Here is a 6,152-nt window from a genome sequence, read left to right on the forward strand (position 1 = left end):
TATTGCAAGAAGAGAATGAACGAAACGACGTCGAGGGATGTGGTGGGAGTTGGAGGAGGGGGGAGAGTGAGTGAAAAATGTGTTTTTGAATAATAGGTCAAATCCATTGGTCAAATCAGACGTTTAATTCCTTTCATTATAACAGCATTTATAATAAACATGATTGCATAAATTACTAGGTTATACATTATTTTATTATTATGAAAAGAATATATCGAGGCTTATTTGGGCTCCCGAGTGGTGCAGCGGTCTAAGGCACTGCATCTCAAGTGCTTGAGGCGTCACTACAAACCTCCTGGTTCGATTCCAGGCTGTATCACAACCGGCCGTGAAATAGGAGTCCCATAGGGCGGCGCACAATTGACCCAGCGACGTCCGGGTTTGGCCGGTGTAGGCCTTCATTGTAAATAAGAATTTGTTCTTAACTGACTTGCCTAAGTTAAATAAATTATGGAGGGGGGTTATATGAACGTAATGCCAGTCTCAAGTGGATTTATTACTTCTACTTTCTTTAAAAAATGCCTTAGGATTAGCTATATAAAATGCATAGCCACGTTTGACAGGTGCTACTGCGAAAAGGTTTGAGAAAGAGTTTAATGGAAAAGGTTTGTATCCAATCATGTTGAAGCGCGCCAATTTTGGCAGTGAAGTCACAAGACAGCTTCTCACACATGTGCAATCAACTTGTTACAACAGCGGTCCTCACCATTTACTAAAGAAATCAGCCAACAATTTCTAATTTGATACCGGAAAAACATTGAAGCCAAGAAGTACATTAAAATAAGTATATTAAATTATGACATCACTCACCTGCGTTCACCATACAGAACATAGAATTAGGAGTTAGAATACTAGAATGGACATTAACATTCTTAAGGTGGTATAAAGGTCAGCCAATTTGGTCAGAGAGTTAGTCAGTCATGGTTTGCCAGTGCTGTGATAAGATATTGTGTAAAATAATTAATTGGAAAAATTCATCCGCACTGTATGTTTGTTAGGTAGCCAGACAGTTTTAGAGGAATTATTTCATTAATTGTTCGAATTAACTGCCAATATGTCAACATTCCATTAAACAGTGTTGTCAATCCACAGCCATACACTGGCTGAAATCAGTTGATGATAGGACTTAGATATAATAGCACTCACAGCTTTCCAATATATATATATATATATTTTACATTTACGGTCTGTTTATACTGAACAAAAATATAAACGGAACATGTAAAGTGTTTGTCCCATGTTTCATGAGCTGAAATAAAATATTCCAGAAATGTTTCATATGCACAAAAAGCTTATTTGTCTAAAATGTTGTGCACACATTTGTGACTCCTTTCAGGAAACTAGGCGTATGTTGTGCATCACTACTTCACAGGAGCGCCATTTGAACCTAAACTTTTTTTTAAAATCTAAATGCGTTTTTTGGCAGTGTATTCTGGAACATGTGAACTTTCATGTGCCTTAATAACAAACCTGAATGCCATCTGTAAATACAAAATAAAATTATTAAATTACGAGCCTAGTTGGTTTAGCCATGGAAGAAGACGGCAACCTTCCCGCTAGCCATGATTGGCTGAGATAATTAGTGCTGGACATGCCTAGAGATGAGTTCAGTATGGGTAGGTAATCCTTTCTAACGCCGCTTCTTCACTATAAAACACATGGGGGCCTCTGACTGGCCTCTGCCTGGGGTCTCCAAATCACTAAATCCTCCCCTGCACACACACACACACACACACACACACACACACACACACACACACACACACACACACACACACACACACACACACACACACACACACACACACACATACACACACACACACACACACACATACACACACATACACACGCAAGGAACTGATACATTTCTTATGGTCTTGAAGAAGCAAAGCTTTGGATTAAGACACAATAGCAGGGGGCATTACCAAGCTATATAAAATATGTCAGTACGTCAGTCTCCAGTCCTGCTATTCATTCTCTACACCAGTGTGCAAACAGGATTTCACCTCAATATAGTTTAGCCATGTTGATCTTTTCAGCTCTCAAAGTTCCTGACATGAGCGGTAGGTGCTTGCACGTGTGTGTGTGTGATTGTGATTGTGTGTGCAGTCAAAAACCCTGACAGACATCTGACCACAAACGTTAAGCACACACACAGATTTACCCCTAGGATTTATTCAATAGCTGTAGAACAATAACATGTTAGTCAGCAACCCCCAGGCATAGATCCAATAACAAAAATTATCATAATATCATTAAAACATTTTTCATGTTCTCAGGTATGAACAAGCTCTTAGATTCATTAGTGCATTGCTTAGCAAAAAGAAAATGGCATTATTGTCATTATTACTACTAAATCGTACCATTGATTTTGTTGTAAATATGGGTAACATATTTACACTAACAATAATAGTAAGTAACAACAATAATAATTATCATATAATAATAATAATGAATAGCTTTGATCTCTGTTAGTGTTGTTAGGCACAGTTCATTTGAATAAGCTCAAAAAAGGTTCTGAGAGCGCCTTTACAAAAGAAGAAAGAAATGGAGAATGAGTGAGAAACGAGGCCTGCAAAGAGAAGAGACATTACATTAATGGGGATTTGAGAGACAAACCAAGACAAATGATCAATAAAGTTCAAAAGGTAGTAGGATATGAGGATGGGCAGTGAGAGGAGGAAGAAGTGAAGGCAATAAAAGGAGCTTGAGGAAATCAATGAACAGTTGAAAAAGACAAACATGGAGAAAAAAAACAGAATCTCACTTTAGCTACAGAAAACCCCAATCGTCCTCAACTTCAATAACATTCATGGTCCAGTGAAGACCTGGCTTTCTGAAAGTAAACCTCAATTTAACACAGTAGTTTAATGAGGAAAAACAACAGAGGATAATATTGCATTGACAAAATACAAAATCGTTTTAGTATTTGTTTTAAACAATTATTATAGCTACCCCCCCCCTCTCTCTCTCTCTTTCGCTCTCTCTCTCTCTCTCTCTCTCTCTCTCTCTCTCTCTCTCTCTCTCTCTCTCTCTCTTTCTCTCTCTCTCCTCTCTCTCTCTCTCTCGCCTCTCTCTCTCTCGCTCTCTACCCTCTCTCTCTCTCTCTCTCTCTCTCTCTCTCTCTCTCTCTCTCTCTCTCTCTCTCTCTCTCTCTCTCTCTCTCTTTCAATTAATCAACCTCTCACACCAAATCATAACAGGCATATAATAATATAACAGGCCTATATTTTATATATACAGTGCATTCGGAAAGTATTCAGACCCCTTCCCTTTTTCCACATTTTGTTACATTACAGCCTTCTTCTAAAATGGATTACCCCATAATGACAAAGCAAAAACAGGTTTTTAGAAATGTTTGCTAATTTATAAAAAATCTAAAACAGAAATACCTTATTTACATAAGTATTCAGACCCTTTGCTATGAGACTCGAAATTGAGCTCAGGTGCATACTGTTTCCATTGATCATCCTTGAGATGTTTCTACAACTTGATTGGAGTCCACCTGTGGTAAATCCAATTGATTGGACATGATTTGGAAAGGCACACACCTGTCTATATAAGGTCCCACAGTTGACAGTGCATGTCAGAGCAAAAACCAAGCCATGAGGTCAAAGGAATTGTCCATAGAGCTCCGAGACAGGATTGTGTCGAGACACAGATCTGGGGAAGGGTACCAAAACATTTCTGCAGCATTGAAGGTCCCCAAGAACACAGTGGCCTCCATTATTCTTAAATGGAATTAGTTTGGTAACATCAAGACTCTTCCTAGAGCTGGCGCGGCCAAACTGAGCCAAGAACCCGATGGTCACTCTGACATAGCTCCAGAGTTCCTCTGTGGAGATGTGAGAACCTCCCAAAAGGACAACCATCTCTGCAGCACTCCACCAATCAGGCCTTTATGGTAGAGTGACCAGACGGAAGCCATTCCTCAGTAAAAGGCACATGACAGCCTACTTGGAGTTTGCCAGAAGGCACCTAAAGGACTCTCAGACCATGAGAAACAAGATTCTCTGGTCTGATGAAACCAAGATTGAAGTCTTTGGCCTGAATGCCAAGCATCATGTCTGGAGGAAACCTGGCACCATCCCTACGGTGAAGCATGGGGGTGGCAGCATCATGCTGTGGGGATCTTTTTCAGGGGCAGGGACTGGAAGACTAGTCAGAATTGAGGGAAAGATGAATGGAGCAAAGTACAGAAAGATCCTTGATGAACACCTGCTCCAGAGCGCTCAGGACCTCAGACTGGGACGAAGGTTCACCTTCCAACAGGACAACGACGTTAAGCACACAGCCAAGACAACACAGGGTGGCTTCAGGACAAGTCTCTAAATGTCCTTGAGTGGCCCAGCCAGAGCCTGGACTTGAACCCGATTGAACATCTTTGGAGAGACCTGAAAATAGCTGTGCAGCGACGCTCCCCATCCAACCTGACAGAGCTTGAGAGGATCTGCAGAGAAGAATGGCAGAAACTCCCCAAATACAGGTGTGCCAAGCTTGTAGCGTCATACCCAAGAAGACTCAAGGCTGTAATCGCTGCCAAAGGTGCTTCAACAAAGTACTGAGTAAAGGGTCTGAATACTTATGTAAATGTGATATTTCAGAATTTTTAAAAATGTATTACAACCTATATTTGCTTTGTCATTATGGGGTATTGTGTGTAGATTGATGAGCGGAAAAAACTATTTAATCAATTTTAGAATAAGGCTGTAATGTAAAAAATGTGCAAAAAGTAAAGGGGTCTGAATACTTTCCAAATGCACTGTATATATATATATATTACACTATAGTTTTAATAAAACTACACCACTACACTATTCTACCTATTATGATTATAGAACAAGCTACAAATATGAGTTATCCTTTTGTTATAATTTTCTCTCCAGCAGGAACCAGTCCTGTTCTTTGATAATGCATTCATATATTTTACTCTATAGTCTATCATAGGCTGTACATCACTGTCCTGGGTCCCAAACTAAATAATACTACCTTCCATCACATGAGTATGTGCATCTGCTACATAATGAACAATATAAATATTAAAATACATTTGATCAAGTTATCTGATTGCAGGAAAATATCTGGAATTCTGAAAAACAGTCACATCTTATTAGGAAAACAATTGGAATGCAATTCAATGTCTAGTGGAATTTGTTCACTATTTATAGGGAGATATTGCAAGACTTTGTTATAAATCTTCTTCTATCCCCAAGTCGGGAATTGGTATCGGTCTTGTTCGCTACAAAAGTGTGCATGTCATGATACAAAAGTTCAACCCCGATGCAGAGCCATCAGACTCACAGCAACAGCACTAGAGGGCGCTACAGAGACCCATTGGTCATGTTTTGCTCTCGTTTAACACCTCACTAACATAGACACTATCTTGAAATATATTTCTGTGCTTTATATTTGACAATGTTAAACTCTTATCAAACACTTTCTTGCTTTCACATCCTCATTTATGGTTTTATCATTTATCATGTCGCATTTACTTACATTATTATTATAATACAGATGTTTAGAAACATAGCTAATGATAATGGTCACAATCTTTATTTTGATATTAGTAGTAGAAATAGTAGTAGTAGTAGTAATTGTAGTTATAGCAGGACTGTTGAAGCTGGTGTGTGTGTGTGTGTGTGTGTGTGTGTTGCATTTACATTAAGTATACCAATAAACATAGAATATAATGTAAACATGTAGTTCAGTGGGTAGGCTGCATAGGCAACATGTATTATATACACCCAGTCACAGTCAAATGGAGAAAAGTAAACATTTCAAAACAAACACAGTATTTACTTCATCAATCTACTCCATTGCTAAATGGGACGCTCTTCTGGTAACTATAAAGAGAAGAAAGATACTCTAGCGGTAAGCAGCCATGTGCTACAGAATATGAACACTCAAGCTAATTAGCAATCAAAGGAGGATCATATGTCTCATGGCATCTGCAAATATGTTCTCATTCTTGGTAGTAAAATGGGTGCTTTTTTATATTCTCAGTCGTAAATATTTATAAATGATGGAAAGTTATGGATTTTCTTTGTTACTATGACATTTTAGTCAAAAACATAACAACAAAAATTCAAGTGTTTTTATGGATTCCAAAATGGATGCTGAAGCCTGCCACCTGGACATGTATACCGGTA

Source organism: Coregonus clupeaformis, chromosome 8 (assembly GCF_020615455.1).
Source record: "Coregonus clupeaformis isolate EN_2021a chromosome 8, ASM2061545v1, whole genome shotgun sequence".
NCBI lineage: Eukaryota > Metazoa > Chordata > Actinopteri > Salmoniformes > Salmonidae > Coregonus > Coregonus clupeaformis.